We start from the raw sequence: 26,413 nt of genomic DNA on the forward strand, positions 1-26,413 counted from the left end.
ATAAGAAAATATAATAATCATACCTGGAAAATAAAAAATTGAACCCAAATTAAGTATAAAAAAGTTGGAAGAAAAGTTTCTGTAAAATTTATTTCATTTGCTGTTTGTTGTGTATGCGTGTGTGTGAACAAAATTTTGTAAGTTTTTGTTGTTTTAATAGTGTATGGTTTTTTGGTGTTTCGATGTTGTTTCTTCTTTTTAAGATCTTTTTTTAAGATAACACCAAACTAGATATCTGACCCCTCCAAGTTTTCTGTGGTGAAGGTAAGCAGAATTTTATTCAAAAAGTGCAGCCAAGGGGCTGATCTGCCTAGAAAAATCCGTGGTTGAGGCCACGGATCGGTAGGAGTGGACATCCATATACCTTGATGGTTGGATGACAGAAAAGTCAGCATCTGGAAAACAAAGAGAATATATAAGTAATAATTCAGGTAATAATCCATGGTAATCCATGATAATAATCCAGGTAATAATTCATTTATTTATACCTACCGAGTCCTAACCGTTTGTTGCGGCCAAGTGGCATAGGCATATCTTCCTCCTGCGGCCTGAAATACAAAAGAGAGTTTGCTTTAATAATTGTTATTTATATGTGATGGAATTTTAAAAAAGAATGACACAAAAACTTTTCAATGACTAATATAGTTTAAATATATGTATCTATTAGTTTAAGTGTGATTGTCCGTAGTATATAAAATTTACTTTACGATTAAAATATTGTGCAGATTTCTAACGCCCGGTGACATACGTGAGCGTAGGGTTAAACGTTTGTACGAAGACAGTAATTCTTCAGTATTATTGGTTTTGGACATATGGTAACGTCCATGATACCCCTTAACAGAGCTCTATTAGGGAGGAACATGGCCCAATTATAAGGTCGACAAGTAAGACCAGCTGGTACCTACATTTTCTGTCAACATAATTTGAATGCGCCTGACAACTACAATTATAAACAATAAACAATATAATTACTTGTCCGTTATATTTTGTCAGTTAATTTTGTCAAATTTTAAAAACAAATAGAAAGATATTTTTTTTAATTTCGTTCTTCTCTTTATTAACTTGTGTGCGTGAATTAACAATGAGAATTTGCAAGATATGCAAAAGAAAAGAACTTTTTCTCTGTCCCCAGAGATGAAAACACCAAAGAAAAGTGGAGTCAAATGTGACAAATCAAATTTGCAGCTACATCAAAAGTTTGCACAGACCATTTCAATAAGGCATATGTGGTGCAGTCATTAAATTGAGACTTCTGACAATGGCTATGCCAGAACTCGGACCACTGCAATTGAGCATGTAAGCAATGGTAGAGAATAAAATTTAAATATATTCCTAATTTTATATTATAGATGTGATGGAATAAGATAAGATTATTATTGAGAAAACAGAAACGGAATCGTGCCCTTTTATTGGAAACCAAAACATCAAAAGATCAGGAGAATCAAACAGAGTAATACGTTAAGTCTTTATAAAAAAAAAACAAATATACCCCAAGCCGCATAAAGCTCAGTATATGTGTTTTTTGTTAATTATAATAATTATCTTAGATATTTTAAAAATTTCGTTCATATTTATTTTGATATTTGAAATATATCTTTAAAACAAGAATAAGTAATTACATTGAACCATTGATTATATTCTTCTTAAACTATTTACATCGAGGATCCGTTTCTGTATGACGATACGAAAGAAAATGGGAATAAAAACACAAATTCCGTGAAAAAATTTTGAAGAAAACAGAAGTAAAACTAATTTCTTTTGTTACAAAGGGAAAGACAAACTTAATATAACCTTCATAGTATGGTGAATGGTAAAAAACTAGTTACCTTTAAGTGGGGTTTTGCGATATAGAGAGAAAGGTGTTCGTGCATAGCTTTCGTCTATTCACTGAAGCCGTGGTTTTTAATGATGTGTTGCTGCTATACTCATTTGCATTTGCACATAAGTCTATCTCAGTTGACTGGGCATGAACACCACAACTTCCTATATGCTCCGTAAGAACCATTGCTTTTTATCATTAGTTCAAAAGCCAGCCCTAGGCAATATATTTGCATAGCCACCACCTTTTAACAATGCTATGAAGAAAGTGTTGGCATATCTCGGAAAGTATGAACATCCACATTAAAAAAACTGCATTCGTCGTCTTTCAAAACAATGAAATAAAGACAAAGATTCTTGTGAAACGTTGAGTGTCCATACCGTTTGATGTGGGACTTTAGCAAAAACAAATTGGTGAAGCTAAAATTTAAAGAAGATATCAATAAATCCGAGTTGCTTTTATTTATTTTTTTACATACACAAACATTTCCAAAATAAATAAAACAGAAATTCGCTTCAATGTTATTCTGTCAAGGCGAAATACTTTTTTCCCCCTAATAAAGAAGTTTTGTCAATACATGTAGGTGGAGGGTTGTATTTTTTGCAATATCGCTTTCTGGTCGACCTTATAATTGGGCCATGGGGAGGAAGTAAATCCTTAAAGTGGCCAGATTGGCAAACATAATAGTTCTCTTCGTATACTGTAGTAGCCCGACATAAATCGACATTGTTCAAATATTTTATTGTTAGGATTAAGTCAAGTCAAAAGATTTAATGTAAATATGTAAATTATCTATATGTGTAAATGTGTATCATTAATATTGTTTAGCTTTGTAGAAACTGTACATGTTGTAAAAAATTGTTTGTGTGTTGAATGTTCTTCTTTAAATTCTTATCTAATTTTTATTTGTCTTTTCCGAAGAATGTAAATTAGTTAAATAATGAAAACACTTAAGATGCATTTGTTTTCCATATGTTATGTTTATGGTCGGTAATAAATAATGTAATACATGTCACGGCCATAAATAAAAGATAAGAAAGGGTCGATCACAAATTAGGTACGTTTCGTTTTCTCCCGCAACGTGATGTGTGCGTTAATGCACAGCGTGCATTTGTAAATAAAATGCATGTGTTAATGTATTAGATGTAAGCTTTAGTGTTAAGAATATGTTGTAAATAAATTGAGTTCCCTTCCAGCCACGGAACGAGAAACATCATCTCGCGGCGTTTTCTTTTTCTTTCGTTAGTTACACCGCTTTGTGATGAGGTTAGGAATCGACCTCATCAAATATGATGTGTTAAGTTTTTTTTGTAAGGGAGAAGATTAGGAGGTAAGTCACGATTCGGCAGGTGTGTGCGGTTTTAGGGGCCCTTTGAATATTTCAAAAATTAGGACTAAAGGGTCTAGGTAGGGTGGGCCAAGTGTGGGAACGACAACAGCAAGTTCACTGGTCATGATCGTATGTTGTGTTCGTGTCGTTCTATTTTGTTTGTGTTTCACTTCTCACCTCATTGTTCGACCCCTATGGCTGATGGTGGTAGGGTTGAGAACCCCCTGTAAGTGTATGCCCCGACTGAGCGAGTTGGAACCCCACCATAGCGCCGCATTAGGTGGTACCGTAAAAATATGGCGCCCAAACTTAAACAGTATTTGTCCTGACTTTAAAGTCAGGAGCGTGCAATAACTTCCATGCACTTAACAATAGACCATAGGGTAAAATAGCTAAAACGAATATCGCATTTCCTAATAAACTAACGGATATTGTATCCACATTTTGATTTTACAATCTGTGATAATAGTGCAATATTTAGTTTAGATTTTTAGAAAATTAGGATATCTCGTTCCACAGTGTAGGGTGTAGTACAATAGCTCTTGTTCGTAAATTGTAACAATGAATGTATTGTGTTTATGACCTGTGTTAATGTTTTCGTTTTTTTTTTATTATTTTTTTAGAGTAATTTCCATAGACGTAGGTTTCGCATAAGGAAAAGTGCAATATCTGGTATGACAGTAGTGTCGTATACTGTATTCTGCAATATTTTCCAAGCACGAGATCCCTTTTCTTCAAATATTAGGAAAACTGCCATGATGCTAAGCCGGTAACTAGTCCAAGTTCATTTGTTTTAGCCCATTCTGTCAATACGACATGACTACCTTTTAGGACACTGTTTTAATAAAGAAGTTATTTGTCACAAAAAAAAATATATATTTAAAATAATAAACCACACATTTTACCACGTAACTGAAAATACAGCTTATGACCGTATGTGTTATCAGCGTTTGTTATTTAATTTAATTTTGTGTCTTGTTTAAGAAAAACGTCTATTTAATTGACAACTTTATTTTGTTTTTATATATCTGTCTACTAATATTTTATTGTCATCTTACTAAGTAGTATTAATAAGAGTAGCAAGTAGTGTAGTATTATTTTTTGTAAGATTCATCTCTTTTTTTATTTAACAACAATATTTTTCAATCTTTCCGAAATCTTTGCAATTTTCAAATGAGCGACTCCAAATCCGCTTAAAGAACTAGAAAAAGGAATCGGTCATTGACATTTGATTTAAGCAGATCTATTCTGTCACCTAAAAAGAAATCCAAGAAAAAAACTAACATGCAAAACGCCAATACTAATAATGACCCGTCCATTCGAGATTTATCTGACTCTATTTTGAATAATAACTCCAGCACTAGTGCGGCAGCCTAAATGGCTCAAAATTACCAACCTAGAAGTTGTACTAGAATCCAGATGTTGTCAACTTAGTTAGGAGTCTTGTCCAAGACAGTCTTAACCATGCAAGGGCAAATCTTCAGTCTCTAGTGCAGGAAAGTCTGTCTAAAGAAATGGAGAAAGTCTATGGTGTAATTAATAAGCAAAGCGAAACAATATCTAGGTTATCCATTGATGGACGTGTGGCTCCACATAATCTTTCGTCTCAGCCACCTTCCAATGTGACACCTCAACCTCAACAACCGATTAGAGAAGCTCAACCGCAAAATTTGAACAAAAATCCACCTATAAATCGTAGAAATACAATTACACCATCATTTTTAAGTTTTCCGAACGGCCATGGAATCAGGGTTGAAAGATTCGGTACAAATTTCTCTGAAAGACCGATTAGTCTTACCGTAGAGGATTTCATCTATCGTTTAGAATATTTCCAACAGCACTACAAGTTGGGATGACATTTTAAATGAGTTTCACATTCTAGTTTCGGGACCGGCAATAGAATGGTTTTGGTTGCAACAAAGGAACAATAGTATAACAGGTTGGGAATCATTGAAACATGGGCTACTGGAACGTTTTAAAACAAGCGAACATGCTTCGAGGAAATGAGAGACTTGTTAGAACGTAAGCAGATGCCAGGGGGATCAATCGACACGTTTTTTCACGACATCAACACAATGAGATCGAAGTTGGAAAAACCGGTTTCTGAGTTCGAAATGATTTCACTGGTCAAAAAAATCACCGGCCATGGGTTCCGAGACTGTCCATTATCACAAATGAGCTTCAAATGTGGAAAGCCCAACACCGCTGCCCCAAAATGTATGAATTGTAGGTCGGAAGTAAGAACGCGGTTACAGTGGGGAACCAGCGTTCCAGCGAAAAACTCCCGTTCCGAATCCCCAAATAAGCTAAATGGGACTGAGAGAGAATCTAACTTTTCTAATATTAGGCACTATCTGCCATTAGAAGTTAGGGATGAATATTATAAAAACCAGATTATTGGCTTCCCACCCATAAAAATTTTAATGCAAGGTGATTAATGTCCATGTTAACAATAACTTCTTGATTAGATAGCAACAAATCACGTTATATATAACAAATTAGGATGCAAGATGTTGAAGCAGTTTTAATCGAAAAACATTATTAGAATGTGAAAAAACTCTTAATTCCTGGGGTAATGTGTTCCAAAATCGCGCAACCCGTACCAAAAACGATCGTGCATAATCATTTCTAAAGATCCTAGGTATAAAAATTTGAGGGTTTTTTGTTGAGTGAGAAAATGTGAATCTCATCCTCAAAGAAACTGAGTACCACTTCTTATTATATTATAAAAGGATACGAGATTACGACAGGTAATTAAGTCATTAAATGAACATCCGATAAACCGTTTCACATATTCAGATATAGGTTCAAACCGAACTATAGAATTTACGATTCTTCGTAAGTGGAGAAGGTGAATACCAGTAGCACCGGACACTACCTCAATGCCGTATAATATTGTAGACATTAACAGAGCTTGCGCCAACTCTTCCTTTATATAGCAAGGTAAATAAGACCACACCTTCCCTGATATGATGTCAATATGATTCTTAAAAGACAACTCATTATCAATTACCACTCCTAAACATTTATGATGGGAGACCAATTTTAAAAACATCATGGCTTTTGTTTTGGTTGGATTTATTGTAAGTAAATTCATGGATGACCAATATGAAAACTGACCAATGCACGTATTAATGCGATTTTCAAACACTGAGGGCGACTCACGATCACCACTTAAAAGGAGGAAAATATAAGTTTTGCATGACTAAGAATCAGTGACATTCACATACAAAATAAATAAAAGTGGTCCTAATACCGACCCCTGCGGTATGCCACTATAGGTCAAAACAGTATCCGACTGACAACCGTTAACAAGCTACAAACTGGGTCCTACCGCTGAGGTAGGAATACATAAGCCTACACGCCGCGGACAAAAAATATAAAATAAAATAAAATATATTTTTAAGTTTATTTATCATAATGATGTGATCTACGGAGTAAAAAGCTTTTGATAAGTCCAGAGAAACAAGTACACTTAATCTGTCCTCGTTGATATTCTGGCGTATATTACCCGTTGCCTTTATAAGCAAGTGTGTAGTGCTCTTCGAAATGCAATTGAGTGTCAGATATTAGACTCGAAGACAATTTGATTTTTCATTATAATCTCTACAATCTTAGATACAGGTGGTAGTATAAAAATTGGGCGAAGGTCATCTGGGCAACTAACATTATTCGATTTGGGGATGGGGACAACACGGGCTTTTTTCCATGCAAGTGGAAAAGTTGAGATTACTAATATATAGTTCACGAAGTGTGAAAGTATATCCACGACGTACGGGTAAATTAACTTAATAAATCGTATGGGTATCATATCCACTCCTACTGATTTGGAGTGAATTTTGTGCAATGCTTCAAAAACTTCAGCCTCCTCAACGCATCGAAACGAAAATAACGTGTAATAAACTCCACTTGCCCTGCAGGTCTATGGTCACTGTTAATAAAGGAACAATTTATGTCATCCACATTAATATCAAAAACAGAATGATTTTGATTAACATAATCTGCGTTCCGCAACAATTTCCAAACGCCAGATGTATCTAACCTGCCAAACATTGCTGCAAAATATTTCTTCTTTGCTCTTCTAATAACGGTCCTTGCCCTGTTTCTATATCTACAGTAAAAAGCCCAATTCTCCTGACAACGGTCTAATTGAAATGCATTAAAAGTCAAATATCTAACGGATCTAGCAAATGTGACATCGCTAGCCCTAATCCATGTTTCTGTGCGAAGTTGTACTCTTTTCCTAACAACAGGTACACAGGTAAATAAGCTACCAATCAGAGAGCATTTGATGTTTACATCAGGTTCACTTAGCAGTAAAGTTGTTCTTGTGTGGCCTTAGAATTGTGAACAATTGACAAGTTATATCTTATGCATAGTGAGCGAAAATTACTAGACTTAGTATCATCAAACAGGTTATTATTAAAATCACAAAAAATAATTATATTTTGGTGCTCCGAAAATAAATCCATATGATGACACTCAAAATCATATAAATTACCAGTTGGTAAATAAATCACGCCAAACAAGATTTCAATATTATCAAAACACAACTTAACGAACAGCGATTCACATCCAGGAAAAGAGGTTTTTAGCACCATTTTGTAGGGGAGACCATTAACAATAAATAAACATACACCACCTCCTCTACCTGAAGCCTGGCGATCATTCCGGCAAACAAAGTCTATATCCAGGTAAAGAAACGGCTTTATTGCAAATCTCATTCATGAGCCACGTTTCTGTCACAGCAAAAATATGGAACATATTGCCCTTTAAAATAAATCTCAGTTCATCAGGTTTGTTTTTATGAGCTCCCGCAATTCAGATGAGCCACTTTTAAGTTATCACTATACGGACACAACACGGATTTAATGTACGAGTTATCGTTAATTACTGGACCAAGATTTTCACTAAATGACATTACGACAGAACCAACAATTACAAATGGGTAGCCAAAAAAAGATACTTAATAAAAATTTTGTAAAATACAATAATATTTCCATAAAGAAGAACAACATGGGCTACTGGAACGTTTTAAAACAAGACGAACATGCTTCGAGGAAATGAGAGACTTGTTAGAACGTAAGCAGATGCCAGGGGGATCAATCGACACGTTTTTTCACGACATCAACACAATGAGATCGAAGTTGGAAAAACCGGTTTCTGAGTTCGAAATGATTTCACTGGTCAAAAAAATCACCGGCCATGGGTTCCGAGACTGTCCATTATCACAAATGAGCTTCAAATGTGGAAAGCCCAACACCGCTGCCCCAAAATGTATGAATTGTAGGTCGGAAGTAAGAACGCGGTTACAGTGGGGAACCAGCGTTCCAGCGAAAAACTCCCGTTCCGAATCCCCAAATAAGCTAAATGGGACTGAGAGAGAATCTAACTTTTCTAATATTAGGCACTATCTGCCATTAGAAGTTAGGGAAGAATATTATAAAAACCAGATTATTGGCTCCCCACCCATAAAAATGTTAATGCAAGGTGATTAATGTCCATGTTAACAATAACTTCTTGATTAGATAGCAACAAATCACGTTATATATAACAAATTAGGATGCAAGATGTTGAAGCAGTTTTAATCGAAAAACATTGTTAGAATGTGAAAAAACTCTTAATTCCTGGGGTAATGTGTTCCAAAATCGCGCAACCCGTACCAAAAACGATCGTGCATAATCATTTCTAAAGATCCTAGGTATAAAAATTTGAGGGTTTTTTGTTGAGTGAGAAAATGTGAATCTCATCCTCAAAGAAACTGAGTACCACTTCTTATTATATTATAAAAGGATACGAGATTACGACAGGTAATTAAGTCATTAAATGAACATCCGATAAACCGTTTCACATATTCAGATATAGGTTCAAACCGAACTATAGAATTTACGATTCTTCGTAAGTGGAGAAGGTGAATACCAGTAGCACCGGACACTACCTCAATGCCGTATAATATTGTAGACATTAACAGAGCTTGCGCCAACTCTTCCTTTATATAGCAAGGTAAATAAGACCACACCTTCCCTGATATGATGTCAATATGATTCTTAAAAGACAACTCATTATCAATTACCACTCCTAAACATTTATGATGGGAGACCAATTTTAAAAACATCATGGCTTTTGTTTTGGTTGGATTTATTGTAAGTGAATTCATGGATGACCAATATGAAAACTGACCAATGCACGTATTAATGCGATTTTCAAACACTGAGGGCGACTCACGATCACCACTTAAAAGGAGGAAAATATAAGTTTTGCATGACTAAGAATCAGTGACATTCACATACAAAATAAATAAAAGTGGTCCTAATACCGACCCCTGCGGTATGCCACTATAGGTCAAAACAGTATCCGACTGACAACCGTTAACAAGCTACAAACTGGGTCCTACCGCTGAGGTAGGAATACATAAGCCTACACGCCGCGGACAAAAAATATAAAATAAAATAAAATATATTTTTAAGTTTATTTATCATAATGATGTGATCTACGGAGTAAAAAGCTTTTGATAAGTCCAGAGAAACAAGTACACTTAATCTGTCCTCGTTGATATTCTGGCGTATATTACCCGTTGCCTTTATAAGCAAGTGTGTAGTGCTCTTCGAAATGCAATTGAGTGTCAGATATTAGACTCGAAGACAATTTGATTTTTCATTATAATCTCTACAATCTTAGATACAGGTGGTAGTATAAAAATTGGGCGAAGGTCATCTGGGCAACTAACATTATTCGATTTGGGGATGGGGACAACACGGGCTTTTTTCCATGCAAGTGGAAAAGTTGAGATTACTAATATATAGTTCACGAAGTGTAAAAGTATATCCACGACGTACGGGTAAATTAACTTAATAAATCGTATGGGTATCATATCCACTCCTACTGATTTGGAGTGAATTTTGTGCAATGCTTCAAAAACTTCCTTCAAAAGCCTCCTCAACGCATCGAAACGAAAATAACGTGTAATAAACTCCACTTGCCCTGCAGGTCTATGGTCACTGTTAATAAAGGAACAATTTATGTCATCCACATTAATATCAAAAACAGAATGATTTTGATTAACATAATCTGCGTTCCGCAACAATTTCCAAACGCCAGATGTATCTAACCTGCCAAACATTGCTGCAAAATATTTCTTCTTTGCTCTTCTAATAACGGTCCTTGCCCTGTTTCTATATCTACAGTAAAAAGCCCAATTCTCCTGACAACGGTCTAATTGAAATGCATTAAAAGTCAAATATCTAACGGATCTAGCAAATGTGACATCGCTAGCCCTAATCCATGTTTCTGTGCGAAGTTGTACTCTTTTCCTAACAACAGGTACACAGGTAAATAAGCTACCAATCAGAGAGCATTTGATGTTTACACCAGGTTCACTTAGCAGTAAAGTTGTTCTTGTGTGGCCTTAGAATTGTGAACAATTGACAAGTTATATCTTATGCATAGTGAGCGAAAATTACTAGACTTAGTATCATCAAACAGGTTATTATTAAAATCACCAAAAATAACTATATTTTGGTGCTCCGAAAATAAATCCATATGATGACACTCAAAATCATATAAATTACCAGTTGGTAAATAAATCACGCCAAACAAGATTTCAATATTATCAAAACACAACTTAACGAACAGCGATTCACATCCAGGAAAAGAGGTTTTTAGCACCATTTTGTAGGGGAGACCATTAACAATAAATAAACATACACCACCTCCTCTACCTGAAGCCTGGCGATCATTCCGGCAAACAAAGTCTATATCCAGGTAAAGAAACGGCTTTATTGCAAATCTCATTCATGAGCCACGTTTCTGTCACAGCAAAAATATGGAACATATTGCCCTTTAAAATAAATCTCAGTTCATCAAGTTTGTTTTTATGCATGTGCTCCCGCAATTCAGATGAGCCACTTTTAAGTTATCACTATACGGACACAACACGGATTTAATGTACGAGTTATCGTTAATTACTGGACCAAGATTTTCACTAAATGACATTACGACAGAACCAACAATTACAAATGGGTAGCCAAAAAAAGATACTTAATAAAAATTTTGTAAAATACAATAATATTTCCATAAAGAAGAACAATATTATAATAACATTCATGCAGCTCTTCACTTTTAATATGAGTTCACAATTCAATGTTAAATACTGAAGTTGTATTACACTAATTTTGTACTTGTTCAGAGTTATCTAACAATGAAGATCATTTCTTAGCATCTGCAAAAATTTCGGTGCCATCTGTGTCAGTTTGGCTTTCAGTATGTCTGAATTTAGAACCTTAAATTTGGCTATAACTTCTTGTCGGCGAAGCCTTTTACAGAGCGAATTTAGATATGCCGCAGGAGGAGTATAATGGTCGTTAAGGTAAACTCTATTTGACAGGTCACAACCTTCACCTTGTCCGACACTTTAAGTGTCCTGGTTCTGAAATACTCCTTCATGATTAAATCGCGGGGAATAACATTATTCAGCTTGACTAGGATCTGTTTTTTGTTGCTTATGTAGCCAATATAGTTGATATCATGAGTAGAAAGCGACACATCAAAAAATGAGCTTAACGCCATTACCGGGGCAACCAAGTCCGTTAACCCAGCAGGCAAGCCGCTGATTAAAAAGTCAGCTCTATTCAGCCTGCGATGTAACACATTCACTTCAGCCTGGAGATCTGATATTTTTGAATCTGTAGCAGATTTTAGGTTGCTCACTTTTTCATTGCTGCTATTAATATCGGATTAAAGTTCAGTTAAATAAGATCTCATCTCATTTTTAATTTCATCCAGAGCTGCTTTAATGGAGTTCTTTTCAGTCTGGTTACTCATTATTATGCCATCTAACTTTGCGTTAAGACTCCGAAACTCGCCCGACATGAGGAACAAGTAAAAATCCTGGATTTAACAGATTTTAAAGCAGTTAAATCTTTTTCATTGATATTAGCACAGGCGGCATGTGACCATTTTTTACACATAATGCTTCCTTGGGATTTTGTTATAGCATTGCTGCAAATACCACATTTCTTCGACTAGGCATCTTTGGTTACTTGGGAAAAAATGAGAAGCATCCAAAAACAAGGCAAACAAGAACAACAATAAAATGCAGCAACCAAACAGAACAGCAACAATTTAGAAGCAAAATAACAGTTATGCAATATTGTGTATAAAGCGGTATTTTAAATGTAATTTTAACAGCAAGTCATGCAACAAACTGCAATTTCCGAAGGAGGTGTATAATGCGTCCGATTTATTAATAAATTCTATTCATTTGAAGAACGAAAAGCTACGATGAACAAAAACCACGTTTATTCAGGCATAGCGTTGCCAGATTCCTGTACTGAAAGATTGGACAGTTCGGAGCATATTTTTGAAAGAAAATTCATTTCATTCGTTTTTCGCCCTATTAAACACTTTTTAAAAACGATGAAAAATTTCAAATAAATGAAAACAAGAAGCGAGAACATTCTGACAAGAAGCGAGCATAACTCAAGTCTGTATTTCTGTAGTTTTACGAAGCTGTTCTACCTCCTTATTGTCCTTATTGTAGCATGTGTATAACGACGCTCCACCTGACTAATGAGGGTATAAAATACTAATGTCAGACCCAACAAGGTATATATATTCTTGATCAGCGTTAAATTCTAAGTCGATCTACCAATATACTACTTTCTTTTGTCACGCTATCTTTCGAACGAATTGAGATAGAAGACCATGGTAGAACAATACAGGTAACAGCAAGTGTTGTTGTACAACTAACGTAACAACAACCACATAAAAGTTTGTTTTTGTATGTAATACAAGTGTCAGAGTTAAATGTCCAAAAATGTAAACAAAGCAATTAATTTTCAATAAATTATTTTAATTTCAAATATGTACATTTTTGGAATTTGGATTATTAAATTTAAAACGCCGAAGAATAGTTAATTAATTTGAATGCTTTCATATCATTCCGCTGAATGCATAGTTGTTAGCTGTAGTTCCGAATCTCTGAACACTTCAAGCAATCGCTAGAATACCGTGGAAAAAGCAACATCCCTCTCAAATTGAAACCAAACTGCATATGTACCAAGTATTCTACATTTTGCAATTTTAGGAATATATAACAATAAATTGAATCTTTCTTTTCTTGTTTTAAATTAGGTACTTTATTCATTTTTATAAACCTAAAATTCAAAACATCAAAATTCATTTTTATATAAAAAAATAATGTATGGTAAAGTCAATTAACCCGATTTTGGCTTGGACAAAATAAAAGCAACTCTGTTGTACATTCATATAACCGCTGCAATTTCAGTTGTTTTTACTGTGATATTTGTCGCTTTTTGCTTCCTTCGACAATTTCGCTTGTCATAAATCCTTTTTGAGAAGTTTTTTACAACAGTATGTGTTTTTTTTTTCGTTTTTTAAGTACTGCCCAAAAACATTTTAAAAATGGCTAGAAGCAAATACAGTACCTGAATGAAACAGCAAATTATCAGTGACTATCAAAACAACATATCGCAGAAATTGGTTTCCGAGAAATATTTCATAAATATTTATGTGATTTCATAATTATTTCTGTGTACTAAGTCGGTTTTTTGAAACTGGATCAGTAGTAACAGTCTATAACGGATGAAGGCCGTGAAAAACTTCAGCCCGTACTGATCCACAAATTGTGAGAATTGAGAGAGCAATCATTGGATATAAGCTCGTGATCAGTGCGTAGACGAGTAGTGGCAGCTGGTCTGCATGCCCGTAAGACATCAAAAAACCATTTATATCTGAAAAAATCAAAAAGGCTTTCGGAAATGATAATATTAAGTGGAATCAAGCTCAATTGAAAAAACATTATTTCTGGGACGAGTCTACGTTTAATATTAAAGGCTCAGACGTGAAAAATGTTACGGTGAGAAGGCCAAAAAATGAAGGACTCTTGCCGCAGTGTTGCAAAGGTACAGTGAAGCATGAGGGGGGTCAAAAATGGCGTGGCGCTGTTTTTCTTTCTATGGACTTGGGCCTATCCATAAAAGAAAGGAAGTTGTGGATCGGTTTGTTTACAAAGATGTGTTGGACATCACGTCGTTCCCTTACGCTGAGTAAAATATTCGGCTGATTTGGGTGTTTCAGCATGACAATGAGCCCAAACTTGTATCAAAACTTGTCAAATATTAGTTGCGGGATTCAAAAATTGATGTTTTGTTATGGCCGGCATAATCACCTGACCTAAACTCCATAGAAATCCTTTGGAGTATCGTAGATAGGAAGATCAAGCGAGATTCGGAAATAAATAAGCACAACATTTTCTAAAGAATACGGGGTGACTGGGAAAGGACACCCAAGGATCAAATTGAGCGTGTTATAGATTCAATGCCTCGTAGGTGTGCAGCTGCTATCAAAAATAATGATTATGCTATCGACTACTAGCCAAAATTTAATTATTTTAAAATAAAAAATCAAAAGTTGCTTTAGTTTTGACCAAGCAAAAATTGGGTCATTTTAGTTTTCCACATATTATTTTTCGTTCAAAATTATTTTTGTATTTTTATTTTTAGTTTCTTAAAAGTGAATTAAACCCCTCATTTAAAACTGGAAAAATAACTACGATTTGCTTATTTTTGTAAAAGTTACAGGACATTTATCGTCTTTGCGATTTAAGTTGCTTTAGTTTTGGCCACCAGTGTATATAAAAGGAAGTTGTGTTAGTTACTACGCTTATAACTTAAGAACTGCTGGACAGATTTTAACGATTCACACAAATTCGGAATTGTCTCTTTTCCGAAAAGGATAATATCCAAAAAAATCGCGTAAAAATGTGATATATTAACATTTTCATTTTGACTTTTGAATTGTACAATAGTAATGTTTTATTTTGCATGATTTTTTTAATTTTGACTTACTTTTTTCTAATGTACATTTGTAGTGTTTTTTATATTTTATTTTTGAATTCGAATATTAATATCAATTTATTTAATTGACTTGATTTTTTGAGAACTGAAATTGATGGCGGGTTACATGGAAGTGTAGTAGCGAATTATGTGGTGGCGAAACGGAATAGAGGATATGAAATAATTAAACGCGGTCACACCAAAGTTAAAAGATAATTACTTTTTCAAAATCGCTAAAAACTCACGAAAAAGAGATCTCATTGCACAAATTCTCAATTTTTTTTTTCAATGGAATCGAATTTTAAAATAATAGTACATTCTATTGACAAACTTTGTTAGGATCTTTAAACATTTGCTGTAAAAAATCAGCTAACAAGTTGAAGATTTTTACAATTTGTTATTCTTTTTTTGTCAATTTTTTTCAATTTGTATTATCATATTGAATTCAGTTGATTTTTTGTGAACAAAATAAAGAATAATTTTTCACTATATACAATTTTTCACCAAAAAAATGAAATAAGTGCGAAATAGGATGTTAACTGACATCTACCTTTCAACTCCAGGGCCTATATCGTGGTTCAGCTGGAAGATGCGAACCCTTTTAATCAATCAAAAATAACTGAAAAACCTAATGGGCCTCATCTCAAAGCGTGAACATACCTCTTTTATGTGACAATAATCCGTCCAATGAGAGCTCAAAATGCAAAATTCTTTGGGAGTACAATCAGTAAAATACCAAATATAAAAGGGGCAAAATAGGAGAGCGAATGGGACTTTTAGTAAGAAAAGGATACCTTAAATCGCTTTTGCGGGTCATGATATAGATCATAACTCACGGATAAGGGTACAACCCGGTTTTATATTTATATAACCATCATATGATTCCAGCTATTTTTGCGGTCTTAGTCCCTTTTTTATTTTTTGGTCCTTATTTGGCATCTTTGTGTCTAAGCTGGTACAGAACCTCTTCGCATAAAATTGGAAATTTTCAGAGTAGGGCCCATATTGGTCTTGAACACATGCATCAATTGATTTGGCTAAAAACTGGGGAAGGGAACCATCATGCAGATGGTTGCCACATAGGAATTTATTTAAGTAAAGTCCCCACATTGGAGTATCCCCAAGTCCACTTTCACATCTAATGTGTGGTCAGAAAAGAAAATTTTGTATTCTATTGAATTTGTAACCCCCAAGAGAATATTGGTTGCGAACGTATATTTGGAATGTACATCTATATGAAATAAATTGTGAAAACATGAACAAATTACGAATATAAGAAAGTAGTACTGGACCGAATATTTGTTGAATCGTCATTGAGTTATACTATGATGAAAAATATGGACTTTGTAGGGTCTCCAACTTACAATTTAAATGGCAAATAAAATTAATTCCCATCTTATCATTCTGCCCTCAATTATGAGGTGGATAAAACTATTTTTACTTATTTAAATCACGCGAATTTTTTTTCAGTTTGACATGCTATGTTGTTCTGCTATATTTTTGATTTGGTCTCTATTTGTCTTCTTGGATTATAAGGGGTAGAATAAAGTTTTCAATGTAGGTCGATGTTTCGGAGTAGTGCCCATATAAAGTATATCTATATTTCAAAGGATTTGGCTAAAAATGTGTATTCGGGGGGTGAAAATCTTACACAAAAATGTCAACTTGTTAACAAATTTTAGAATTTTCTCCATGCAATATTGAATTCAGTTGATTTTTTGTGAACAAAATAAAGAATAATTTTTCACTATATACAATTTTTCACCAAAAAAATGAAATAAGTGCGAAATAGGATGTTAACTGACATCTACCTTTCAACTCCAGGGCCTATATCGTGGTTCAGCTGGAAGATGCGAACCCTTTTAATCAATCAAAAATAACTGAAAAACCTAATGGGCCTCATCTCAAAGCGTGAACATACCTCTTTTATGTGACAATAATCCGTCCAATGAGAGCTCAAAATGCAAAATTCTTTGGGAGTACAATCAGTAAAATACCAAATATAAAAGGGGCAAAATAGGAGAGCGAATGGGACTTTTAGTAAGAAAAGGATACCTTAAATCGCTTTTGCGGGTCATGATATAGATCATAACTCACGGATAAGGGTACAACCCGGTTTTATATTTATATAACCATCATATGATTCCAGCTATTTTTGCGGTCTTAGTCCCTTTTTTATTTTTTGGCCCTTATTTGGCATCTTTGTGTCTAAGCTGGTACAGAACCTCTTCGCATAAAATTGGAAATTTTCAGAGTAGGGCCCATATTGGTCTTGAACACATGCATCAATTGATTTGGCTAAAAACTGGGAAAGGGAACCATCATGCAGATGGTTGCCACATAGGAATTTATTTAAGTAAAGTCCCCACATTGGAGTATCCCCAAGTCCACTTTCACATCTAATGTGTGGTCAGAAAAGAAAATTTTGTATTCTATTGAATTTGTAAGAGAATATTGGTTGCGAACGTATATTTGGAATGTACATCTATATGAAATAAATTGTGAAAACATGAACAAATTACGAATATAAGAAAGTAGCACTGGACCGAATATTTGTTGAATCGTCATTGAGTTATACTATGATGAAAAATATGGACTTTGTAGGGTCTCCAACTTACAATTTAAATGGCAAATAAAATTAATTCCCATCTTATCATTCTGCCCTCAATTATGAGGTGGATAAAACTATTTTTACTTATTTAAATCACGCGAAATTTTTTTCAGTTTGACATGCTATGTTGTTCTGCTATATTTTTGATTTGGTCTCTATTTGTCTTCTTGGATTATAAGGGGTAGAAGAAAGTTTTCAATGTAGGTCGATGTTTCGGAGTAGTGCCCATATAAAGTATATCTATATTTCAAAGGATTTGGCTAAAAATGTGTATTCGGGGGGTGAAAATCTTACACAAAAATGTCAACATATTAACAAATTTTAGAATTTTCTCCATGCAATAGTACCTCCTCAAGTCCACCTTTTGGCGGACAAACAGACCGACATGGTTGGGGGGACTTATGAGGACTCTAATGCACAATCTAAGGTGCTAATGGGTTTAAAAAAGTAATTAACTTTACCTATTCTTAAATCATTCAGCCCTCAATTATGAGGTGTACAAAATACAGTAAATTCCAAATTACTTCTCATTTGACTAGAAAATTTTGCTACGATTTTTACCATACTAAAAATTAATTTGATCCCTTACATGGGGATAAGATTGATATATACTTTTTAAAAGATTTGTATAGCACATCCACACATTTGAAGCACACGGTTTAAATATTGAAGCCCACGGCTTATAAATGGGTACAGATATTTTAAAACACTTTTAATCGACCAGTACGTGAACACTTATATCAGTCATATCTGTGAATAATTATGCTTTTAAAAATATGCAAAATAAACAAAAACTACGGGCCGGCAACGCGGACCGGGCCAGCTAGTTAATTCATAAAACGTAATATTGAATTTGACACTAGTATTTCTATAGAGTCAAATCAGCTGGAAAATATATACCATGATAGAAAACTAAAATTTTGCACACATGTGTATTTTGCCAGTAGGCACATACAGGGTTGCCCATATTCGACGGACCCATCTGGCAACGACATAACTTTTGACAGAGATGTCACATCGCTTAATGACATACCGCGTTTGAAGCGTCAGTCCAAGCAGATTTTTACCATGAACCAATACACGCCACGCGAGCGGTCTGAAATAGTTGAAATTTACATTCAACAGAAGAAGTCAATTGTGATTTATACGAATTGTGCGTTTATACGAAAAATTTCGACTGGTAAGGCTCTTTCTAATCCGAAGAAGCCAAGGCGATCGGCCGAGAATATCGCTGCCGTACGAGCCAGTGTTGAGAGGTGCCCAAGAACATCCCAAAAACGCCGTTCTCAGCAGTTGGGCATGGCTCGGTCCACTTTACAACGGATTATTCGCATTGATTTGCATTTGTTCCCTGCGGACAAGCTTCGTCGATTGGAATGGGCCCAAAGAGTCATCGAAATGGCCGAAAAAAAACATGGGTCCGTCGAATATGGGCAACCCATAGAGTTCTTAAATGGGTCATGTCGGTTCACGTTTTCCCATAAAACGGTATCTCCCTATACTCGGTAGTTTGATGATTTTTTAATGGCTACTATATCCTATATCAAAAAAATAATTATGCCGGTCCACGTCTTCATAAAGCCCCTATATAATGGTACCTTCCAATATTCCGTACTTTTATGATATTAGAGACATTATAGACCGGAATGGTTGAAAATTTAGTATCGGAGGATGGTAATGTGTAATACAGCCAACAAAAAATGGGCATGCAGGTCCACGCCTTCGTATAGACACCATATAAGGGCTTTCATTTAAACGGTATTTTTCGACGAAAGTTTTTAAAATTTTTCATAAAAAATGCCTAAAAATGCCAATATTTGATTTCGAAGGATTGCTACCCAGTTTTTTCATTTTTGCTATTTTTTCGATCTTGTAAGCAGTACACACAGAACGAATTTAACAATTGTCTAGTTTGACCACTATAAAAGTTCGGGAACACAATAATTAGATTGTCATCTAGTTTTGGCATTTTTGCTAGTTTTTCGTTCTTGCAAAAGTTCTATCGGAAAGAATTTATAAATTCTTCCTTTTTACTAGCTTCACCATACACTAATGAATATATAAATAACGGGAAGTGAGTTTTATTTTTTATGCAGGTGGCTCCCAGTGCGGGTTTGCACAGTTAAAATACTGATATTTGCCAGTCGACCTACTTCGAAAACACATTTCATCGCTTTTTTAAGGAATAGGTGTATTTTTCGTTGTCATCACGTTATGTCCACCTATATTTAATTATGGAACTGTTTTTAACTGACTAAGATCATACAGTTGTTGATATTTTCAATATTTTAGATTTAAGTGACTTCAATATGTTCACTCAAAGCCCTGAAACGACATAGACGAAATCTGCTTATTGTTTTTTCTTTTTTTGATGATAAGCGGTGAAAAGCATTCCGTTGTCTTTATAATCATTAGTGTATTGTCCATGGTATTACCATGAAAAATGTGAGGGTACACAGCAATGATTGCTTGGTTGTGATTCGTTGATGACCGTGTACATTAACAAGGTATTGCAGAGTTATTAGCCGATTACAGTTTTTTCTGAGTTTGACCGACTTTAGTCAATTTTTATGGTCAATTTTTATGGCCAAACCTTTAATACCCTCCAGCATTTGAACGAAACTTGTAAAGTGTAAAAAGAGTCTGTCGAAAAATTTAAAAATTTTGGAATATCATGTGTTACAGTTAGATGGTGCTATAAGAAAACGCGGACTCTAAATCAATTATATGCCAGAGCACTATGTCGCGAGTTCATATTAACGGTGGCCAAAAATAGAAGGAGTTGGCAAAAGTGAATGAGATTTGGTACAAGCACTTATTGTTAGCTTACAATATCGAGGACCAAATACGGAAATGATAGGTACACGTTTTTTCTATAGTCCTCATACCTCCCGATATTCGGTATTTTGCCGATTTAAGCGATAGTTTCTAATGGAACTATTTTTTTTTTCGTTGTTCCAAGTTTGTAAAAGATTTTACCACCTTTGGCAGAACATTATCTATATATAGATCCACGTTTTCCATAGTCCTCTTATAACGGTACCTAAGGATATTTATTATTTTGAAGATTTAAGCTATATTTTTTAACTGAAGTGTTTAAAATTTGATTGTTAATGTCCGCAATAGATACCGGCTACTGTAGCAAACAATTGTCTACATAGGTCCCCCATATAACGATAACTCCCGATATTCAATGTGGTAATATATACCAACCCCTGTAGCAGAAGTATGTCTATGTAGGTTCAAGTATTTCCTCTTTAACATTGCCGCTTTTATAATATTTGAAGATATAAAGTTTTTAACAAGTTCTCCAAATGAACTCTCAGGCATTTGCAGTATAAAATAAAGCTAGTTTGAATACTGAATCCATATTCTTTTATTTTTAAAGTTTTTCTTTTCTAGTTGAGATATGTAATTAAAAGTTCTGCCCGTCCAAACCTAACGTGTTGATACTTGATAATATTTTCGAACACAAAATAAATTGTTGTTATGGCTTCAGCCAAAGTCGATGATACAATTTTCTCAATTCTTCTGTGTCTAGTTCGACCTGAACTTTTCTTATGGGCAATATAGGCAACTTCTTAATGAAGAGTTTTTACCTTGATATGTTTTCTTTCAATTCACTTCAATAAAGCTGAACTACGAGGCAATTTGTTTAGACCATTTTTGGCCACGGTCGTCACACAGTGCATATTTGAGGTAATTCTGTTGAAAAATGCAGCTAAAATCAGCAAAATGCAGAGAAATGGGAGGTATGAGTGCTATATGAAAACGTGGATCTGCACAGGCAGGAAGTAGTAGCCATTGCGAAATACAAATTTGGAATAACTCTTTTGAAAAGTATAGCTTAAATCATCAAAATAACGAATATAGGGAGTTACCGTTATATGGGAGTTATACGAAGATGTGGACCTGTATAAGCAATACTCTGTCAGTGTAGGTAGTATCTATTACGAACTCCAAATTTGAAATAATTTTGGTGAAAAATATTACGCAATTTATCACAATACCGAATATTGAAGGTACTGTTATATGGGGGCTGTACCAGAAGTTGGATGTATATGAGCAGGTCTTTGCAAAGATATTTCCCCCATATAGGGGAGACAAACTGACAATTTACAGTAAACTATGTTAAAAACCAGTGAGCAAGGCTCAAATGTCGAGCGGGGACGACTATATGATACCCTATACCAGCTATGGGCAGCCTCGAACGAAAAAGTATAAACAAACCAACACAACAATCAGTTGTCGATGAGACACCGACGAATGAAGATGTGTGTGGCTGCACGCATTGCTACCGTTGATGCACTAAGCGAAACAATAGTTTCATTTGCATTTTTTTATTTCAGCTTAACTACATGCCAGAATGCTACAATCATATGTTATGGTTAAAAATGCTTTTGATAATATTCAAAGCATTTTATGTGGCAAAATAAAAAATATGACGTATTGAGACGTCATTTTAACATTTTTTTAAATGTGAATATTAATATTTTTATTAAGTGTTCCCTGCTTCAAAAGCCTTAAATCTTATGATATAAACAATGATATATATGGAGGCTATATCCAAATATTAGCTTAGATCTTCATAAAATTGAAAACAGCTATTTCTTGGCTGCATCTGATATCTGGTACCAAATATTATTCTTGTATCGTGCACCAAATTTGAAGTACTTATTTCTATACTAAATTCGGTCTGAAGTGCCAAAATTCACACCATTTGGACTGATAGTAGCCATTTGGTGCACAAGAAACCTAAAATCGGATGAAGATATACAGTGTCGGACAAAACATATTTGACAAAATTTAAATTTTCATTAAACTTCATAAACATATAAAATTAATCAGTTAGTTTAAAACCAAATATGCATTGAAATTCAAAACATAACTTTTATTCTTTAAATACAAATAGGATTTATTCTACATTTTATAAAAAATGAAACTTTTGTTATGAAAAAAACTAAAATATGTCAAAAATTCACGCGACAAAACATATTGAACCAAACAATGCAATCAATATTTTGTGGAAAATCCCTTGTTTTTGAGGACAGCTGCACATCTTCTGGACAGGGAAGCAATTAGGTTGTCTATCGTTGTTTTGTCTATAGCATTCCAAGCATCTACCAAGGCTTCAAAAAGTGTTTTCTTATCTCCTCCCACACCTTCTCTATTTATCTTTTTATTTACTATTTCCCATAAATTTTCAATCGGATTTAGGTCCGGAGATTGTGCTGGCCACTTCATTACTTGAATATCTTCTTTTTCAAACCAATCTCTTACATGTCTTGAGGTGTGTTTCGGATCATTGTCCTGCTGAAATTGCCATACCAGTGGCATATTCCATTCTGCATGAGGAAGCATAACACTTTGCAAGATTTCTTGGTACATGAATCTATCCATAATCCCATTTATTTTGTGTATGGGTCCTAGTCCATTTCCAGAAAAGGAACACCGGACCATCACATTATCTCCCCCGTGTTTTACTGTGCCTTGGCAATATCGTGGATCTAATCTCTTATTTATTGGTCTCCGTACTCTCTTCATTCCTTCAGAAAAAATTAAATTAAATTTTGATTCATCCGAAAATAAAACTGTTTTCCACTTCGGTATAGACCAACTGATGTGTTCTTCGGCAAATTTTATTCGAGCTTTTCTATTTTTTTCCGATATGAATGGCTTTTTTGCAGCCCGGTAACTTTTAAGTCCAGCAGCACATGCTCTTCTTATTCGGCTTATACTTAAGTTGAGAGTTTCTACCACACTCGTAGCTGATTTAGCCGGATATTTTTTGAAGTCCCTAACTATTCTTGCATCGTCTTTCGATGTTGTGGCCCATGGACGGCCACCGCAGTGAACAGTTTTATAATGAGCTGACGGTTGATTTCGATAAACCATACTTTTTGCAAATATCTTCTTGTGATAATCCTTGTCGAAAATCTTTAATTATTAATTCTTTGAGCTGCACGTTGTATTTATTTCGCGCCATTTTTACTTTAACTATAAAAATTAAAAAAAATTTCACTAATTATTTCGTAGAAAACCACCTTCAACTTTTGTAAAATATTAACCGACTAACAAGAGCTATTATTTCCGTCACATGTTCCAATATTCTTTTTTGTCCTATTATTCTATGCTATTAATTGTAACGGGACATTTGCAACGTTGTTTTGATAATATTTGCAATGGTCCAATTTGTTTTGTCGCGACCTTTTCAAGTAATTCGTGTTCATTTTGATGATAACAGTACGAAATCCAAAAAATATTTACCTTTTCGAAATATTTTTGCTAGCTAAAAACGTAACGAAGCATACATATTAATTTGAAACCAAATTACATGTTCCGTTTTTAAAATTGTGATCTCAAAGTGCAAAATACTAAAAATATAATTTCAGTTCAATATGTTTTGTCCGACACTGTATATGGGAGCTATATTCAAATCGGAACCTATCTTGATAAAATTTGAATCATGAATTGCTAGGCTGTATCTGATATCTGCTGCAAAATATCAGTTTCGTGGAGTGCATATTACGAATGTGAGGACTTAAACTCTATTTATGCCATGGAGAGAAAATGCTCGACATGTTGTGCCCTGTTTGATCAAACACATAACATTACGTGACATCCAACCAAATGCTCAATGTCTCGTAATGTCGGTCACACTCAAACCCATCGTCATAACATGTAATGACCAATAAAGGGGGATGTTGAATAGTGTGTCATACAAAAATGTTATATCAAAAAACAACAACAATTATGAAACAATTGCCAACGAAAAAGACACACACGTGATGAAGGCAAAGCGCAATCGCTACCTGTTTTTCCGATATATGAAAAAATAAATTTTTTGTAATAAAGTATTTCTTGGGATTACTTACATATTTCAGGTACTTCCAATTGGTTCACTCAAAATTTTCACATTTCGTGGTTATTGACGAAACAATCCAAACTATCAATCCTTATTAAAAAACAATAATCCCCTGACAATTTTTCTTAATAAAAACACGGTTTGGCTTTTCTTATTTTGGTTATAATTTCATACATTTTTGCTTCTAGTACTGAGGTGTAAATGAAAATGAGTGCTACTTTAATTAACCTAAACAATAAATTGGTATTGTACAGTATATTTCCCATTTTTTCTATTCATTTGTTGATGTCTATGCATATTTTGTTAATCATGTGCTTTCTATTTGTTATTGAATGAGAGTCAAATCTGCCCTCATATAATAATAATAAGAATATTTTTTAATTATTGGTTTGGTATTCAATTTTACATTTACGCGGTGTGTGTTACTTCAAAAGTACAGCACACACAAAAACACATCCTCACCGTCGAAAGTAACACACACACTCTCTCAATTTAAGCACACGTACACAAATGACACACAATTTGACGATGACACGGTTCAATGTCACCGTCGACACCCTTCATTTATGGAAAACACCATGCAAATATTCGAGTCAGCCATGCCACGATCGAACTTTAGACAATGGCACACATGAATCAGAATGGGGAATGTTGTTGGTTGTCATTGCCTCTCAAATACATAGCACATGATTGAGTAGACAAAGTCAGTGTGTCGAAAAAAGCATAATTCATACAATTCGTCTTGTGCTGGCCTTTATTAAACACCAAATCGGATGAAAAATATATATATAGGAGCTATAGCTATATCTGAACCGATTTTCACCAAAGCACATGCTTGTAGGCTGAATTCGGTCGGATGTAGAAAAATTCACACCATTTGGACTGATATTAGCCATTTGGTGCACAAAAAACCTAAAATCGGATGAAGATATATATGGGATCTACATCTAAATTTGGACCGATCTTCACCAATTTTAATAGTGTTCGTTCTTAAGCCAAACAAATGTTATTTAGAAAATTTCATCTCAATCGAATAATAAATGCGACCTGCATTTTGTTTACAAAAATACATGGACAGACGGAGGGACGGACATGCATAAATCGACTCAAAATGTGTTTCTATGCTGATCACCAAAAGGAACTATGCGTCTGTCTCAAAGTCCTTAACTTGTCGGTAGCCACCCACATAGCTCCTGTAGCCTGGAAAATGGGCAGGGTGGTCCCGCTACTGAAGCCTGTCGCCAGTAGCAAAGACTCTCGAGGACTTACTCCTCCCCAATATCAGAGGAAGCTATTCAGTTGCTAACCATCAACACGGTTTCCGTCCACTACATAGCACTACAACGGAATTGCACGCCATATCCACACATATCAGTCGAGGACTCAACCAGAACAGGCCGTGCCATAGAACAGTAGTGGTGGCTCTCGACCTATCAAAGGCCTTTGATACGGTCAACCATGCCACGCTGTTCGAGGACGTTGAGAAATACTACCCTCCCGCCAAGTTTGAAAGGTTGGATTGTCAACTATATGTGTGGACGCCAGTCGTACGTGGAATTCCGTACGTGGAATTCCAAGCCTCGTAGAGTGAAACAGGGAGTTTCCCAATGTGCGGTGATATCTCTGGAACTGTTTAACCTCTACCTTTCCGGAATTCCGCGCCCTCCAGACGGCATCGAGATCGTAACTTATGCGGATGACTGTACGATCATGGCGTCGGGTCCTGTAGTTGATGAATGTATCAGGGTGAATAACTATCTCGCGAAGCTTGCCGCCTTCTTCCATGCGAGGAATATTAAAATATCCGCCACTAAATCGACAGCCACACTATTTACCACATGGACTGCGGAGATGAGAACACAGCTGAATGTGCAGGTCGAGGGGCACATAATCCGACCACCAACTACCCCAAAATCCTTGGGGTCACATTCGA

At 34.9% G+C, this 26,413-nt stretch overlaps 1 long non-coding RNA gene across 1 annotated transcript; it reads right to left on the bottom strand.

Annotated features, from left to right (window-relative positions):
- On the bottom strand, positions 1-24,608 carry LOC131806531 (uncharacterized). The gene is made up of 3 exons (XR_009344075.1): positions 24,491-24,608; positions 493-548; positions 1-395 (listed from the first exon to the last, which is right to left on the bottom strand). It is a non-coding gene; the product is annotated as an uncharacterized LOC131806531 (long non-coding RNA).
- Between the last annotated feature and the right edge of the window lie 1,805 nt (positions 24,609-26,413).

Source organism: Musca domestica, unplaced genomic scaffold (genome assembly GCF_030504385.1).
Source record: "Musca domestica strain aabys unplaced genomic scaffold, Musca_domestica.polishedcontigs.V.1.1 11, whole genome shotgun sequence".
NCBI classification, from domain to species: domain Eukaryota; kingdom Metazoa; phylum Arthropoda; class Insecta; order Diptera; family Muscidae; genus Musca; species Musca domestica.